Genomic DNA, 19,117 nt, shown 5'->3' with positions numbered 1-19,117 from the left:
ACACTTCACTATTGACTTTATATAATGTGGAAAACAATCATAAGAGCAACAAGAATTATATACTGTATCAATAAGTGGAGGCAGCAAAAATTGAGTGCCAAACAACATTGAAAAGAGAAAGTCACCAGGCCCACTTCGTCAATACAGTTCTCCATTTTCAGGAACATGGTTGAGTCACTGTTATTAATCAGACTACCACTTTGTAGCAGATGATATTGTGCACTTGATGATTGATAATAGTTTTTGAGCATCATGTAAGATCGTTCTTGAACCATGAAGACACAATATGTAGCAGTTTGAGAATGCACAGGCCGGTGAACTCAACAATCTGCCAGCTGCCCAAATGACTTTTTATTAAGAAAATTGCAATTGTTGCAAAAAGAAGAAAAAGAAAAAGAATTGCTTCAGATTTCACTCTTTATTTTTTGTGGGGAAACGAAGGTGAATTTGCAACATGTTGAACATAAACAAAAAGCTATTAGAAGCAATTGTTCTATAATAAAAATTGAATGCACATAATGTTGCTGGAGCACAAACATCTGTCACTCATGCAGACATCATCCTATAAACCCATCTAACTAACTCCATTTTCCTTCCTGATTGTATCAGGCTTGCTTGCGGCATGACAATAATGTGAATGACAGACACCCAACCTGTAATGGTGCCACGCATACTTATGCTTTGTTTGCAGGCACCATCCGCCTTTAAAAGATGTAAATTCTAAAATGTGCTTTTATTGAGAACAGGAAATATCCAGCACAAGGTTGTTACCTTGGAATGGAAAGTCAAAGTTATTGTGGTCTCCAGCTTTCATGAAATTTTTACTAAGTTTTTCAGTTGACTTTTTGGTTTGCTAATGAAAAAGGGCATGAATAATTTAAAAGCCAAGAGTATAATCATGTATTAGAACCATACTGTACCACTACAGGATGAGAGGCAACACTCAAGACGCAGCTTAACTTAATCTCCGCAACCTTTGATTCTGATCATCAAAACATTTCATAAAATGTCCCATATGAAAGGCTGATATTTTCTTTGTCTTATTGAATTATTGTTGGAGTTGTGGAATGTTACTTTAATCAATGAGATTTAATTTCTGAACATGTATCATAACAGTAATGAAAGTTAGTTCGGTATTCTAAATTATCTTAACATATGAGACAAGTCCAGACTCCAACATTTTAAAAACCATTTTTAAAAATGCCAGTGAAGCATCTTCCGACAGTTAGCCAATTAAAAGTCATAAGTGTACAAAAATGTGAACACTGTGGGAGAAGAAATGCAAATTAATTACTAATTTGCCTCAGAACTCTGGAACATGCTCCCAAATGAAATCAGAACCTCCCCATCTCTGGCTGTTTTTAAGAGGCTTTTGAAAATGTACTCATTTTATGAGGCTTCTACTTTATAATGCTTTAAAGTTTTATTAATGGTTATTTCATTCTGTTGTATATGGTTGATATGGCTTTAGGTTTTAATTGTTGTTGAGTTTTAATTGTAAACTGCCCAGAGATTTTATGTGGGGTGGTATATGAATATGATAAATAAATAAATGTCCACGATAAACTTTTAAAAGTATTGTATATTTTAAAGGTAGATGTTTTTACTTTAATTCTAGCCTTTGTGCAGGAGGGCAAATGTATCTGAATTTGATTTCCAGAACATCATTCTCATGCCATGTCTCATAACTTTGACCAATTAACAGTAAATTCTACCTTTCCTATCCTGTTATAATTTATTCCACTATATTTTTTAATGAAAAGGCAAATAATACAGCCTGCTGTATTATTCATACCAACTATTGACAAAAATAAGGGTAAAGTGTGCTGTCAAGTCAATTTCGGCTCCTGGTGCCCACAGAGCCCTGCGGTTTTCTTTGATAGAATACAGGAGGGGTTTACCATTGTCTCCTCCCACACAGTGTGAGATGATGCCTTTCAGCATCTTCCTATATCACTGCTGCCCGATATAGTAGCAGAGGGAATTCAAACTGGTAACCTTCTGCTTCTTAGTCAAGCATTTCCCTACCATTAGGTGGCTGCATTGACACAAATAGATACTATATAATTTACCTTTCAAGTCTTACCCCAGCCAGGGTAGCAAAATGGCTAGGCTGCCTTTTATTATGGCAGAAGTTGGAGTGAATTGAATTATACCATCAAAGAATGCAGTAGAGAAAACCAAACTGTAATCAGGACTATGGTGCAGAGCAGGCAACAGGATTATATGAAATAAATGGCTGGTAGAGACACCTGAGGGATGCAAATCTGTGTCTAGATGCAGGACAATCGAAAGTGTGCAGCTGACCATGATGTTAGGCAAAGGTATGAAGGCAGGACAGTTCATCAAAGTGACAGCAGAGGAGGAATGAGAAGGGAGGAAAACCCCTCCACTCCCTTCAGCAGTGCAGTTGCTGAATTTTTCTTTGTATGTTAGAGTCTGTCGAAGGGGAGGGGAGAAAATGGGGAAACCTCCTCCTTCAAGTTGCTGCTGTTTGTTTGTTGTTGTTATTGTTGCCTGTTACTGTCAAAATAGGTAAGAAGAGGGTGGGGAAGTGAGCTGCCTTGCAATGACTTGGAAACTTATCTAAGTTTGTCTCAGTTTCTGAAGGAGACAGAGCTGATAATTTCCAAGCTAATACAAGGCAAGCTGTCATCACTACAAGATTTGAGCAATGGTTATTTTTGTTGTTCTAGATCTCTGTGGGGCGGGGGAGGCTGGGCTTTTTGTCCCTTTGAATCACCTATATGAAAGAAAATGAGAAATTGCCATAGGAAGGCTTCATCAAGCTTGTGAGGCTGTTCATATGAGCAGCCTTACCTGGCTGTGTAGGGCTGCTCGTGTGAAGTGCCGGGATTGAGCACACCAGGTGCAAGTGCACCAGGTACAGGATTGTGTGAATGCTCAGGCTGCAGGTGGGATCCCTCAATGCACTGTGGTTGTCATGCGGTGCATTATGAGCTATCTGAAGGCCATGACACATTTTCCCGGCCTTTAGAATGCTGCATGGCTTGTGGCAGTGCCAGTCATGTGGGCACATGGGCCGTGTGGCTGGAAGCACCACTGGATCATCTGGGGGGAAGGTAGGTGCTATCCTGCCCCACCCCCACCTGTCCTCCCCAGAACTCTCAAAAGTTATGTGAATGACCTCCATATCTTTGTGTCTTTGTATCTTTCAATTTCTAATTTCGCAATAGACTTTGCTAAAAGAATAAGTAAATAGCTGGCTAATTGTTTTCCATCTCAATGTTCCTCTCTAAAGGGGCTTTTTACCATAATTTGAAGCTTCATTCTGTTAAAGTAATGCTTAAAGAAAAAAACAGGATTTATTTTTCTTTGCATAGACCTGTTTTGATTGACTTTCAAGATCTACTAATTCTTCAGTACAATATACATATGGATAGAAAAATAAATTGAATAGCAGGTGAATTGAATTAAATGCTAACTACTCAAGAAGGTCAGGCTAAACAGAGTACTTGTGTGCAGTTTACAAATGACTAAGACATTCGTGTATTTCTGGTACATGACAGTGAACATAATAAAAATAAGAAATGAGGCACAAATCCATTAACGTGGCAACACTGGGGGTTGGGGGAATTAAGTAGTCCCAAACAGATGAAAGAAATATGAAGGTATCAGAGAGCAGCACACAAGAGAATTTCAACATGCCTTTCAAAGATTATAAAAATACCTTCAGTTTTTTTCCTTTCAAAATCCAAATCTGCCAAGTTTCACACACAAGGAGCCTCTTGTACACAGGGCTGTGGTGAGAATGCACCCATTCCAGTTCTGACACATCCTCTAATCACATGTGAGGAGTAAATCGTCCCACCACATGTGCTCAAAACCCCTATTTAAACAGGGTTTTGGAGCACATATAAAGGTAAAGGTAAAGTGTGCTATCAAGTCAATTTCAACTTCTGGCACCCACAGAGCCCTGTAGTTTTCTTTTGGTGGAATAAAGGAGGGCTTTACCATTGCCTCCTCCTGCACAGTATGAGATGATGTCTTTCAGCATCTTCCTGTATCGCTGCTGCCTGATATAGGTGTTCCCCATAGTCTGGGAAACATACCAGCGGGGATTCAAACTGGCAACCTTCTGCTTGTTAGTCAAGCATTTCCCCACTGTGCCACCTAAGGTGGTCTTGGAGCGCATATAGAGAGGTACATTTGAGGTATGTTTGGATGAACGCTCCTCACACACAATTAAGGTTGTGTTGAGATTGTGTTGGCTCATTGTTTAGTGCCTAAGCCCTTAGCTGAGCAAAATTCTCTGAGCAGCTCCTTGGGCTAAGCAATGAGACTATGCGAGAACACAGCACCAGGGCCTGTTGCTTGTTCTGATTACTACCTTGGATCTTGACCTCTTCCTGTTTTTCATGACATTCCTATTTCTGGCCCCTCAGATTCTTGTCTGCTACTCTGGAACTTGACCCCTGCCTGTTTTGGATCATGTATCTGCCTCTGGTCAACTAGGACTGACAGCTAGAGCCCCTGGGTCCCAGAATTCAACTGCCTTGAGCCTGATCCTTCCTGAAGTCTGATACAGAGGAAACATTAGTTATTAGTTCATAAACATTTAAATAATTTGAGGATTTCTTGGCTGAGAATTTATTCTGAAGTTAACACCATATCCATCTCGAAGGATAATGCACGCAACTCATATACTTTCAAAAACATCCATTTTTCCAGTTTTTTCAACACGTAATTTTCCATTGCTACTTTGTTATCAACAATGTCATCTGTTGTTTTAATTGTTTCCATTATCATGTGCTAAGAGTTTGGTTTTCCTCGATTAAATTGAATCCAGTTTGCTTTCATTGTTATTTTTTATTTGCTCCACTTATTGCAAATTGTCCTCTTGGCTTGTAATTATTTTCCATTAAACCTTTTGAATTTCATGCATCCTTTCTCAAAATGCTCTCTGCAGTGTGCACGTTCAAAATAAATCAATTGTTGTCAGACTCAAGTCTTTTTTTCCTTTACCACTAGATAAATGGTCTTCAACTCTACCTCTTCTACAGCTACACATACCAAAGCATCTGTAAATTGAAAAAAGCAATCCTTGTTGAAACTTGGGAAACAGCTGGCAGTGGAAATTTTCTTATTAGAAATCCAAGTGTTCAGCTGCAAGTTGAATGTTCACTGGAGACTTTATTGGCATAAATGAACTATTATGATGTTGTCAGTGACTTATTAATGCATTTGTATATTTCTCTTTTTATGGACATACACCATTGTTTCCTGTCAAATGTATCATGTTTCCTATCAAAAATAGCACAACTTTAAATTAAGTTTAATTTAATTTAATTTAATTTTTTAATCATACAAACATATGTTGAATCCATAACATAACACAAACTTGGCATATGTTAAAACATCCTGGCTGATATCCTAACTAATGAAGTGCTAATACTGCAGACTAACACAGCACCAGTGTTTGTGGGGAGGGGGTAAATTTTGATGACTTCCCCTTCCTCGGAAGCCATCTGTGTCCCCAACAGTGACATATTTTCAAATGATACAGAGGGCTTCCAGAGCCACGATGTGCACACATTCAAGTGCCAGTGCTGAGTTAATCGAAGGGCAAGATGTGTCATAATAAAATATATGTATATATATGCACATAGAACATGTATGTTTATGTTAACTTTTAGTCACATGTCCTCCAATAGAAGTTAGTTATAAGTTTATTCAGTCATTGACCAGCAAACTCCAATAGAAGTATAACATGCAATGGTATGTATACCAAAACAGAAGAAAATGTCACCTATACGCAATCAATTTAGACTACATATCTCCACCAGTTTGATTTCAAACCAGAGAGCAAAATGATGTACATCGGGGATTTAAGAATAAGCATTTCAAGGGCAGTGGAGAAATGCAACTTTTCAACAAAGGTTTCCCATATCTACTTTACAAAGTCTTATCTATCTATCTATCTATCTATCTGTCTATCTATCTATCTATCCTCTTGGGCCTCATTTACTCATTCACTGACTCATTTACTCATTTACTCATTCACTGACATGAAATTCCCAGACCAAATCATGAAAGATAGAAACATGCCATTTGGCAGATAGGTTCCAGACCTTACCCACACTACCAGAAAAATTAAAATTAAAATTAAAAACCCAGAATAACCCATCAATTTCCCACAACATACAGGAAAAACTCTCCCATTGGAAAACCATTGGAAATGATTCCTTCTGACAAACTTTGGCAGTTTTCTCAGGTACTTTTACAAACAGGAAGTTCAGACTTTCATAAAACAATGAAGAAACAAAAAGCTATGTTGTTTCAGTCCACTGGATTTCTAGACATGTCGGATTTCCACAAAACTCACTCAAGACATCCAAAAACATGAAATTTTTTGCACTAGAGATCTTCTTTCATCTATCTCATTCAGTCTCCTAGAACTTGTCTTTTTAGGGGTTCATGGCAGCAACACCATTACATGCTCAAAACAAAGCAGCTCTTCTGGTCACCAACAATCAAGGAGTGATGGGAGACTGCATGGCCATTTTGTAGTACAGGAGGTGTGCCTGCAAAATGCAAAACCCATATATAAATATCTCTCTATATATTTATTTCTCCTAGGCTTTCCCATCGCTAATCCCATGTGTGGCAGCTCTCGTGAGAGTTCGTGAGCAGCTGCCAGACTATCGACGGGGATGGGGAGAAAATGGCCACTGGGATGAAGAGGTGGTGGTGGGCCCAGCCCAGCCGCTGGGATGAGGAGACGGCGGGCAGCAGGCCTGGTACGGCCACTGGGATGAGGAGGCAGTGGCAGGCCAGCCCGGCCCCGCCGCTGGGAGAAGGCAGCAGGCAGGAGGAGGGGACGGGATGGCTTGAAAGCCAGGCAGAAACCGCAACCGGGTGCGGAGGTGGAGAAGCGGGTTGGGCAGCCTGGCAGAGGCTCAGATGCTCTGCGTCTGGCCCAGTTAGTGTGTGTGTGTGTGTGTGTGTGTGTGTGTGTATCTCACACATACACATATACATACACACACATGCTACATACATATAATCCTGTATTGAGGGGCAGGAAATGCTTAATTCTGAGTTTTGTACTTTGTGCCTCTTTACAAAGAGTGAAGTCACTTTCAGGAATCTGGGGCCATTTTAATCCACAGCAAACTTATAAAAAGCAGGCAATATGTAAAATATTTAAGTAAGAGCTGTTGTTATAGGCATTGAGCAAAATAAAATAGCCATTAATGCTTACAAGCAGAGCCACATTTGGGTAGAAAGCTATTTTCTCATATTTTCTGCTATGGAAACTGCCTTGGGGACTTTTTTTGTTTAAAAGCGGCACATATATATTGAATAATAATACAGCAAAGGCAGAAGGGAACAATTGCAATCAGGCCATTCAAAAGTAGCAAATAATTAAGGATTCTTCACTCTATTTCCCCTCAGCACAGAAGTGTGAGCCATTTGGGAACCATTTTCTTAAATGTTTTGCTATGTATACCATTTGGAGAATATTTTGTTGTTGAAAAGCAGCATATAAATATAATTTTAATAACAACCACAAGCCAAAAGCACAAGGGGAAAAAAGACCACATTAAAGTCAGTGAACAATTAATCATATCCCTCCTCCTGTTTAGAAACCATAGAATTTTTAAAAAATCAAAATAAGAACTCAGTGCCCCCGCCATACACAGAAGGGGAAGGGAGAAGGAGTGTCTTCCAAGCCGGGGTGCTTTCAAACACAAACACAAGCTTTCAAGTGGTGGGGAAGGGGGTGATGGGGGAATCTCACGCACCACATACACACACAGTGGCTTTCAAGCTGTGGTGATGGGGGACAAAAGAAAGCACCCTCAAGGGCCAGATTTGGACTTAACACGATATTGGAGTTAAAAGGGGCAGATGTCTGAACTCCAAATTAGTGCAACCAAAGAGCTGCGCTTTGTCTTGCCAAACTCCAATTTGAACTTTTGGTTTGCAGTAAGTTTCACTGCCAAGACCTGAGGTTTTTGTTATTATTATTTCTTGTTTACACAGTCAGACAGGTGTTATTGACTGGTTTGTTTTATCCAGACATCGAGTCCTTCCCAAGGACCTGGGATGCCAGAATTTTATTGTCAATTGTTATAGATATCGTCGCAGAATATAGGCTGTTCCCAGTAAAGTTGCTTTTTGTAATTGGCTGATGGTGATTTCTGTGGCCCCTATGGTGTTGAGGAGCTCTTCAAGGTCTTTTGGAACTGCACCCAGGGCGCCAATTACCACTGGGATTATTTTGGTCTTTTTCTGCAACAGCCTTTCAATTTCAATTTGTAGATCTTTGTATTTGGTGATTTTTTCTATTTCTTTTTCTTCTATTCTGCTATCCCCTGGTTTTGCTATGTCGATTATTTTGACTTGTTTTTCTTTCTTCTCCACTACAGTGATCTCTGGTGTATTGTGTGGCAGATGTTTGTCTGTTTGTAGTCGGAAGTCCCATAATATTTTTACATCTTCATTTTCTTCAACATTTTCAATTTTATGGTCCCACCAATTCTTGGCTACAGGTAGCTTGTATTTTTTGCAGATGTTCCAGTGTATCATCCCTGCTACCTTGTCATGCCTTTGTTTGTAGTCAGTCTGTGCAATCTTCTTACAACAGCTGATCAGGTGGTCCACTGTTTCATCTGCTTCTTTACAAAGGTGACACTTGCTGTTTGTTGTGGATTTTTCTACTTTTGCTCTTCAATTATTAATTATTATTATTATTATTATTATTAATTAATTATTATTATTATTATTTATTCAATTTCTATACCGCCCTTCCAAAAATGGCTCAGGGCGGTTTACAAAGAGCGATAACAAACAAATAAGATGGCTCCCTGTCCCCAAAGGGCTCACATTCTAAAAAGAAACATAAGACACACACCATCAACAGTCACTGGAAGTACTGTGCTGGGGGTGGATAGGGCCAGTTACTCTCCCCCTGCTAAATAAAGAGAATCACCACGGTAAAAGGTGCCTCTTTGCCCAGTTAGCAGGTTTGGCAGTAGTAGTGTTACATTCAAACCTGGACACCGCCATAACTGCAGTTTTGTGCCAATTTTGGAACCATAATAATAGAGAGAGTAGCCAAGACCAGCCCAGGGACACAGTATCCCTATGTACGCCACAGCTCTCAATGGCCACCTCTTGGCCAAAGTGACACATCCCTCTTCCCCATTCTTCCTGGCAACTGTGACACCTACAGAGTGTTAGAGTATTTAAAGAGACACTACCATTTGGACTCTTCCTGGCTTTCTGCAGCTATCAAGGGGGATTGGGCAACTGGGCACCACCCTTCAGATTTAAAAGGGTGAGGAGAAAGATGGGGATGGTGAACAGATGATTTGTCTCACTATTGCTAAGAAGGTTGTTTATTAACTTCTGAATTTGCGGGGATGCTTGGATGAGGGGATTGGAACACAAAAGGAACCTTGTCCTGCTCCAAGAATAGGGAACAGTTGTTGAGCTAGGGGCTCTACTGCAAGTTAAGCATTATTTTTTAACACACAGGTTCTTGAGGGCACAAACCACACCAGCTAGGACAGACTAAAAATGATTTGGGTACACCCAGTGGGTGTGGAGGCCCTGGACTTCGGGGTAAGAGTGCCTCTGCTCCTGTTTCTCAGGTCTCCTGCTTCTGATGTCTTTTTATCGGTTTGTCTGTGTGCATGTGTGTGTGGGTTTTTTAGGGTTTTAACTATTTAACTGCTGTTAAGGTTTTAAATGATTTTAAAGGAGTTTTGCATTTCCAGTTAAGACTGGATGGAATCTACTGATGAAGAACTGTTTTCCCACCTAAGCATGGGCATATATAAATCCGAGGCACACTTTTTCTCAGCCAAGAGTATGTTGTTAAAATGCTTCATGTTGGTGCTGAATTGTCATATGGGAACTGGAATGTCTTGGGTATCAAAGGGACTTTTTTTTTTTTTTTTACGATGGATCACCATCTAGATGGACATCCGGGGCTAGCATCACACTGCCAACCAATACAAGGAGAGCCTGCAGCCATATAAATAGATAAATTATAGATAGATAGATAGATAGATAGATAGATAGATAGATAGATAGATAGATAGATAGATAGATAGAGTCACCATATATGAGGTGACTATACAAAACAAGCGCTCCAGAGTGGAGTGCAGGACTCCAAATGCTGGCATTGGTGCTGCTGAACTGGAGGGATGTCACCCCAGGGGCCATGGTGGGGACTGAGCACCTGGACATCATGGACATTTTTTTTTTTTTTACCTCTTAAGATTGGCGTGGAAGGGCTGATTTGAAAGCAAGGCCATAACTATAATAAAGCAAGGACCCCAGCTGCAGTGTGGAGACAGCTCACCTCACAGGCTGGATTCACTCTTTTTCTTCCCCTCCTGTCTCTCTGACTGAGGGCAGCAGCAGAGAGAGAAACAGAAAAAGTTAAAGTGAAGACTTTCTGCTGCAGTCCCTTTCAGCTGCCTTAGCCTCTCAAGCAGTACCAGCCTATTGGTCCTTGTCCTCTAGTCCCAGTCCTGTGTACCTCCCAGGTAGGAACTTGAATGCAGTTGTTGGAGAGCAAGGTAAGAAGCCAGATGGGAGGGAAGAGCTTTGCTGGCAACTGGCCTTGTCCCCCTCCTGCTTGGGACTTCATCTGTGTCTAGGGCTGTGCACAAAACTGGGTAGCCTGGTTCAGTTCAAGTATGGACTGGACTCAGCATGTTTGGTTTTGCCACCCCCACAAACCCCTCCCTCCCCGTTTTATTTTTCCAGGGGTGGGTGGCCAAGGTTGTTGGTTTTTTTAAGTATAATAAATTAATTTCACTCACTACCACCTGGTCTGGGGGCTTAAATTTGGCTGTGGAGTGTCCTCCAAAAGTTCCCCCTACCCCCCGTCAGCCTCCATTATGTGCTAAATCACCAGGTTCGGCCAACTTTGGCCTATTCTGGGCCTCACCCCCATGGCGGTGGCCATTTTGTTTTGTTTTTGCTTTTAAAATTTTTTATTGGTTTTTACAATATCTTAACAATCTCGTTACATCCAATTAAACAAATGTTGACTTCCCGCTCACCAATCCACGCGAATCACTAACTATACAATTCAACCATTGCTATAGTAATTCAAAACATATATCCTATACCTTACAAACTCGATTTTACTCTACTCAACCTGCTAATATTACTAAATTTCAAACCCTGTTGAAAATCAATATTAGAAAAATAGTTCTTTAGGTTATAAGAAGAATGGTTTCCAATCTTCTTTAAAACATTCCAAGTTTTGATCTCTTATCAGTACTGTAAATTTTGCCATCTCAGCATATTCCAAAATTTTTATCAACCAATCTTCTTTTGAGGGCAATTCATTATCCTTCCATTTCTGCGCATATACTATTCTGGCCGCCGTGGTTGCATACATAAAGAATGTTAAATTTCTTGTGGAAAACTCTCCTTGTGTTATTGTTTGGTCTAGGACCGTAAATAAAACTTGACTTGACTTATTCCCAGCAGGAAGGTTTCTGGTCTCAGGAAATGTCATTTTAAAAATTTTCCTTAACTCATTATATGTCATGTCCCAAAAGGCCTTTGCCTTCCTACAGGACCACCACATATGGAAAAAAGTTCCTTCACAGTGTCCACATTTCCAACATTTGTTTGAAACATTTTTATACATTAGTGCTAATTTTTTAGGTGTCAAATACCACCTGTACATCATCTTATAATAATTTTCTTTTAAAGTATAACATGCAGTGAACTTTAAATCCATTTTCCATAATTTTTCCCAAGCTGCCATATGTATATGGCGGTGGCCATTTTGGAGGCTGCTGCGCATGCCCAATGGGCCTCTGCGTGGCATGGTAAATAAACAAAAAACATGAACCCCCACCCCCGACCGAACCGGATTGGGGGGGGCGTTGGTGGTGGTAAACCAAACATGCCTGGTCTGATTCAAGTCCATTCTGGACTCACACCAAACTGGGCTACCCGGTTTTGTGCATACCCCTAATTCCTAGTAGCAATGCTTTCCCTCAATAATATGGATGCCACCATTGAGGCCAACTTCACCCTTATAGTAAATTGAGCTCTGAGTCTAACTTGACCCTCCTTTCAGATAGAGATTGCTGGCTTGCTGGGCCTCTTTTGAGTCTGCAGCATTTGCCTAATAGTTGAGCCTTTTTGCTGTTTAACCTGGACCCAGACTGCCCCACTCAACAGATATACTTTGTTCATATAACCAGGGGTGTAACTACCATTAGGCAAGGGGAGGTGGCTGCCTGGGGGCCCCCACGCCTCGAGGGGCCCCCCAGAGGCAAGTCACATGTGAAGTGAGTTTGTGTGTATCAGCGAGGGGCCCATTTAAAAATTTTGTCTCTGGGCCCACTCCAGCCTCGTTACGCCCCTGCATATAACCTGACATTATCCAGAGCATTTCACTGGGGATGGGATGTTTATATAATCTTTAAAATGTTTTCAAGAACCCTTCCACTTCCACTTTGTAGGTGGTATAAGAAAGAAAGAAAGAAAGAAAGAAAGAAAGAAAGAAAGAAAGAAAGAAAGAAAGAAAGAATAACCATTAAGTGGGAGCCTGTGATTTAAAGGAGAAAAATGTATTCTGTGTATGCTGAGGTACTCTACCCTCTGTTATCAGATTTTATAACTTACTTTGCATCTTTCTTTCTGTGCTGCCTACAGATATTAGTAAGTGTTTGCCTCTTTGTACCTTGTTCATTATAAGGCCAAATGAAGAGAACTGCACTCTGTGTACACCCAGAAACTGCCTTCTATTGACAACTTTCAGAATATACTTGTTCTGGATATCACTTTTATTAATGTATATGTTTTAATATATAGTTGTTGTGAACAGCAGAAAGAAAAAGTGACACCAATAAGTGTGATCAAATATCCCACAAATGTAGCAACATGAGACCTGAATCTACTGTACCCACAACTAATTTTTAAAGTTGCTAACACCTGTTGGCTGAAATCTGCAGTTCACCTGGCACTAATCTTATGCATTCAGTTTATATTTTTGAATTGCTAACCTGCTTTCTTGGGAAGAAGACTATAGGAAGTAGGCTTCCAGGATGAATAAAGCAGAAAACTATGTTGATTCTGTTGTAAATAACATTGTGGAGTTGTTGTTAAAGAAAAACAAAAACCCAACACCATACTGATGCTGGTAGAGTGCTGTTACCACTCCGCAGGTCCCTCTGTTGAAACTTAAAATGTTTTCTGAGCACCCATTTACAAAATTGAGTATTGAGTAGAATACATTGTAGGATTTGTTGGAGACGCCCCCCCCCCATTGGGGATACCCCCCCTTGACCCCAACATTCAACCCAGAGATACCAGCCTAGAATTATATGGAATTCAGGCCTGTGTTTAATTCCATTTTATTAAGGAATGAATTACTGCCTGGACTCAAGGTGAACTGACACCCAGGTCTCTTGCCTGCCTCATGTACTGCTTTGTGAAGGAAGAGGCGATCCAGCATTGTATTGTGAAATGGGCACTCACAGAAACACAAGGGCTAGGCCTGAGCTAATCAATATACTAAAATGTAACTCACTATCAGATAATGTCTGTGGAAGAGGCCAGGGGCTGATCTCCTCTTTCCTGTTGCAAGAAGTCTATGTTAATCTTTGTCAATGATTGATTCAATTGCTCTCTATAGAAATTCAACATAGGTAAATGCACACAAATAAAACACCTATAGACTTTAATTCTTACTTTACTAACACTTTAACACCTTTTGGGATCAGGCTAGCAAATCTGGGACAAGAGAAGATGCCCATTTGCAGCTCAGAGATGCAGATTTCCTTTGGGCAATGTCCCCCCCCCTTTCTAAGCTCACAGCTTACAGAAGATGGGATTCAGATCTCTCTGGACTGGCCAATATCCTGAATAATTAAAAGACATTATCCAGAAGGTAACAGCTTTTGTGGACCCTTCTGTGGACCCAGGAAAAGATGAGGAGATTTGAATAGACTCTATGAGAGATCAAAGGAAAATACAACTATAAAGAACAGGCTTACTGGACAGAGAGCTAGCAGTCTTGTGCCTACATGCAATCTTGTGCCTACAAGCACAAGAGTTTGCTGCTCAGCCTACACGCAATCTTGTGCCTACAATCCCAGAGTTTGCTGCTAAGCCGCGGGGCAACAAGCAGGAACTCTGTCCATGGACAGGAACTGTCTGTGACTTCCACTGCGCAGTGAGAAGTCAAGACTTCCCCAGCCATGGTGCTCTGACTCTCAGCCGTGCTCTGAGCAAACTGCATGCTTGATCTAAAAGCTCCTGTCCCCAGCCAAAAGCCTCTCTCCTTCAGCTGAAAGATCCACCATTCTCAAGCCTCTGATCCTGGTAATATGCCACCCCACAAGCCTTGGATCCCTCCATCCTTTCCCCTCCTTCTTTTCCCCCCTTTCCCTCTACTAATTCCTGATCTCCCCAAACCATGCCAGCCCTCAGCTTTCCTTACCCCCCCCCCCTTTTCCATCTATATCTGAATTCTTTTAGGCTCTAGGAAGATTTAATACACACACATATGTTAGTTAGGAACACTGGGTGAATATTGGTGCTGGCTAGGGTTGAAATACTGTTAGTAATATTGATAGAATGTTCTGCTTTCTGCTCAGCTAGATTGATGTTGTTATTCTTTTATACTCAATAAAGCCCATTGAATCATTTAGGATTGCTTTGATCTCCTTTCTTCCTTGCGCCCAGATCCTACATGGTCACGATATAAAAGAACTTGGTCACTTGGTGACACTGATGAGACAGGCCTAATCTTGTATGCTAGTTAATGGGCATATTCAGTATACAAATCAGGCCTGGACCACAACAGATTGTGTAATACTCTTAACAGTGTATGTCCCCAACATACAGAAGTATGCAGAAGTATACTGCCTCTGAACACAGAGTTGACTAATAGCTATTGGAGTTCCATGAATTTTTCTAAAGGGTTAGTCTACACTTTGCAAGCTTGTGTTAGGCCGTAGAATACATTTCTGTACATGTTCAGCAAGGTAAAAACCATTAGCCAATTTCTTTATTAGAGATGTACAAACTGGTTCGATGTCGAGCTGGCTCAGTTTGAAGATTCGGGTACGAGCCAAGCCACCCCCAGTTCAGCTCAACCCAGGACCGGACCCCGCCCCCACCAGCTGTTTGGGGGATTCGTGATCCCTCCTAGCTTTGATTTAAAAAAGAAAGCTAAGCTCTAGCCCTTAAACTAAACTGTAAACTGAGTACCCCAATGTGTGTATGTATGTGTGTGTGTTTGGGTGGGGTGGGATGTAGTTGACACATGACAGTTGACAGCTGGCACTGTCCAATAATAGTCAAAATGAACAGAAAAAATAAAGGTGTATAATGAATCCTCATAGGGATTCATTATGCGGAAAGGTTATTAGACACCAAAGAATCTAAACACTTTAATATTCCTCAAAAATAAAATGACTACCCCACTGCCTTGCAGGTGGTGTGTGTGTGTGTGTGTGTGTGTGTGTGTGTGTGTGTGTGTGTAGTTGTCACATGGCAGTTGACAGTTGGCACAGTCCAAAAAACAGTCAAAATGAATAGAAGAAATGAAGGTGTGTAATAAATCCTCATAGGGATTCATTGAGGAAACGTTATTATACACCAAAGAATCCAAACACTTGAAAAATAGTGACCACACATTTGCTCCATAACTCCACTTCTACAAGGGCTAGGGCTTCTTTTTTAAATCAAAGCTGGGAATCTGGGGGGATTAATGGGAGGAATTGATTTGAATAGAATCAGACGTGGTTCTATTTGTACGTGAATCTAGCCAATAGACCACAGGGGTGATTTGTTTTGTTTCCAAATCACCCAAATCAGCTAGATTTGTGTACAAATCAATTTATACCCAAATCAATTTGCACATCCCTAAACTTTAACATTAAAGATCTGTACCTGTGTACACTGTACACTTGTTATATGCATGTTGAACATAACATGTGAACAGAGTTCAGAAGTTAAGGTATCACTGCAATTTTCATGCTTTTTAAAATACAAGTGAAAATATCCAGCAATTTAATCTTAAACTGAAGTCTTTTTTGATATTTTCACAACTTTCTATGGTCATATCTTAAAATCATAGTGTCCTTTGCCTGCCTAAGCAATTTTCAGCAATTTTCACCATTTTAGAAGACAGCAAAATTCTTCCTGCTAAACAAGAAGATATGCATTATGGGATATCTTACAGAGATAAGGGGGGGCATCCTGGAATGAGTTATACAATGTATTTCTCAACCAAATTTGTAATACAATGATGTATCATTAATAATAACTAACACATAGTAACCATCTACCTCAGTTGCCACATCTGCTCATATATCCACGGTAAGTGTAACATCTGCATTAGCTCTAACTGATTTTAGAAAATGCTTGACTTTAGAAAAATAAGTCATTATGGAAATACATATAATTCTCAAAAGAATGGCATAAACCTAATTTCTGTCATTTCTGAAAGGAGAAATAAATATGATTATATAACATCGAATGATATGAGATGATAAATATGATGACAGAGAATAAACCCAAATGTTTGAAACTGCACCGAGCAGCCTAATTTGTTGAAGTGAATCCAAGAAGGGTGCTCAAGTGATGTCTCAAGAGAAAATATTCCATCTGACAAGGACTGGAGTAAAGTAGTAAGCAAAATGGATGAAGCACTGAAAAGGACTCCTTAAGTTTCCATGTATCTTTAAAGAGGAGAAAATGGTAATTGTACTTTGAGATTGGACTAAGAGGGTTAATTCAGGGGAAACTCTGCAATTTATTCTTGCTCTCCATAATGTTAGACCTTAGGGCTTGATGTAATGGAATGTGATTTAGAGTTCTGAATGTGCTAATTTCGTAATTCAGGTGTCCTGTGGAGAGACTGTGTTCATGCCAGCTGTCTGGGGAATTAAATGGTGCTGATTTGTGTTGGGGAAAATGCTTAGATTGCTTCAGGCCAAACTTGTTACAGAATTTAAACCAATGTGATTTCCCCCTATTTAATTCAAAGCAGGGTGTACAAGCAGTCCCAAAGGGAACTACTAAGTATTTATTTCTCTCCTAACCACACACACACACACACACACCACCCTCTTATGCCACTATTACATACTGCACAGTATTTCTAAAATTGTGTTTTGTTAAGGTGTAATCTGATCCTTACAAAAATTGCTGTCGGTTTATTACTGTTGTTATTACTATGGATTTTGAATTCTAATTTTGGTTTATGTAAAGTATTAATTTGCACTTTCCACACTCAAACAGGCATACATACACATAGCATTTCCAATAGGAAAAGTTATATTTTGACCCTGGGCATATGTCCAAATCAGAAACATTACATTTTGACCCTGGGCATATGGGCAATGAGAACAATTGCAATGGCAATTCACTGCTAGCAGCCTAACTTGTTACATATTTATTCAATTCACTTCTGGGTGGGAATGCCAATGTGACACATGGACTGCTTAACAGATACACGCTTATGAAGACAGAAGTACTTGCTTAGAGTAGTGTCAGGTTACTTTATATTATTTTGAGTTTCAGCACTTCCTTCTTTAAATTTAAGCATGTAGCCTGTCATGTACTGCAAAACAGAATGCATACCAAAATGCTTTTACAAATCAGCATTGCTAAGCAAATGTGGAGGATGATTTTGTTCACATCATCATAGTATGACCATCCATCCTAACAAAAACATTGACTGAGAATTCATCCTTTTGCACAGAACCACTAAACTAATAGTAAGGAGCTGAGGTGCCATGCACAGGTGCAAATTTGGCCTGCAACAAATTTATTGGCAAGTTAACACATTGTTTGTGTTTGTGTGCTAATTGTCACAGACCATAACCCTATGCAGAAATGATGAATCTGAGAACAGAGTACATATGAAGGAAAACAGTAGCATGCTGGAAGCCAACCTGCTGATGCACCCATTGCCATGTCCTTCGGTTATCCCTGCATTGAGTAGTTGTTTGCAAAGGCAAACCCTGAACATAGAGTTCCTACCAATAATTTAGCATCCTGGCCAGTGTTTGCCTCTACAGGCAAGCATCAAATGTAGGGATGTTTGTTTGGCATGGGTAAGGAGTGCATTGGCATGGGAGGGCAGAGTGATCCAACATGCCGTGGCATGCACCCACTATGAGTACAGAGAACGCAGTTATAGAACACCTGAATACAGCCTTATGTATCTTGCAGTTGTGATCATTTGGCCTCACTGTTTGCAGTGGCTGACATTCTGCCTTAGAAGTATGGACCAGACTGCATCAATGGAAGAATCTGCATCACAGTGCCTCCCAGCATATTGCCAAAAAGGGAAATGTGTGCTGGGGGGAAGGGGAGATTTTCATTGTCACTGCTATATCCTCCCTCCAAAAGGACTTTTTGACTTCAGGAATATGTTCTTGAGAGTTGCACGTGGCTCGGAGGCAGTACAGGTGAAAAAGATCTAGGTAACTTAGTGAAACACAAGTTGAATATGAGCCAGCAGCTAAAATGCTAACACAATCTTTGACGGAAGAGGGCAACCAAGATGATCAAGGGCCTAGAGCACCTTTCTTATGAGGCAAGATTACAACACCTGGGGCTTTTTAGTTGAGAAAAAAGATGACTGCGGGGAGACATGATAGAGGTCTATAAAATCATGCATGATGTGGAGAAAGCGGAGAGAGAGAAATTATTTTCCCTCTCAGACAACACTAGAACCAGGGGTCGCTCCATGAAATTGATTGCCAGGAAGTATAGGACCAACCAACAGAAGTATTGTTTCACACAACTCGTGATCCACTTGTGGAACTCACTGCCACAGGATGTGGTGACAGCCAACAACTTGAATGGCTTTAAGAGGGGTTTGGATAACTTCATGGAGGAGAGGTCTATCAATGGCTACTAGTTGGAGGGCTACAGGCCACCTCCAGCCTCAAAGGCAGGATGCCTCTGAGTACCAGTTGCAGGGGAGTAACAGCAGGAGAGAGGACATGCCCTCAACTCCTGCCTGTGGCTTCCAGCGGCATCTGGTGGGCAACTGTGCAAAACAGGATGCTGGACTAGATCGGCCTTGGGCCTGATCCAGCAGGGCTGTTCTTATGTTCTTATGACTGCATTAACAGAGGCA

This window comes from Hemicordylus capensis, chromosome 4, assembly GCF_027244095.1.
Source record: "Hemicordylus capensis ecotype Gifberg chromosome 4, rHemCap1.1.pri, whole genome shotgun sequence".
In the NCBI taxonomy this organism is placed as follows: Eukaryota; Metazoa; Chordata; class Lepidosauria; order Squamata; family Cordylidae; genus Hemicordylus; species Hemicordylus capensis.
The sequence above is the reverse complement of the archived record's forward strand: the minus strand, read 5'-3'. Positions refer to the sequence as shown.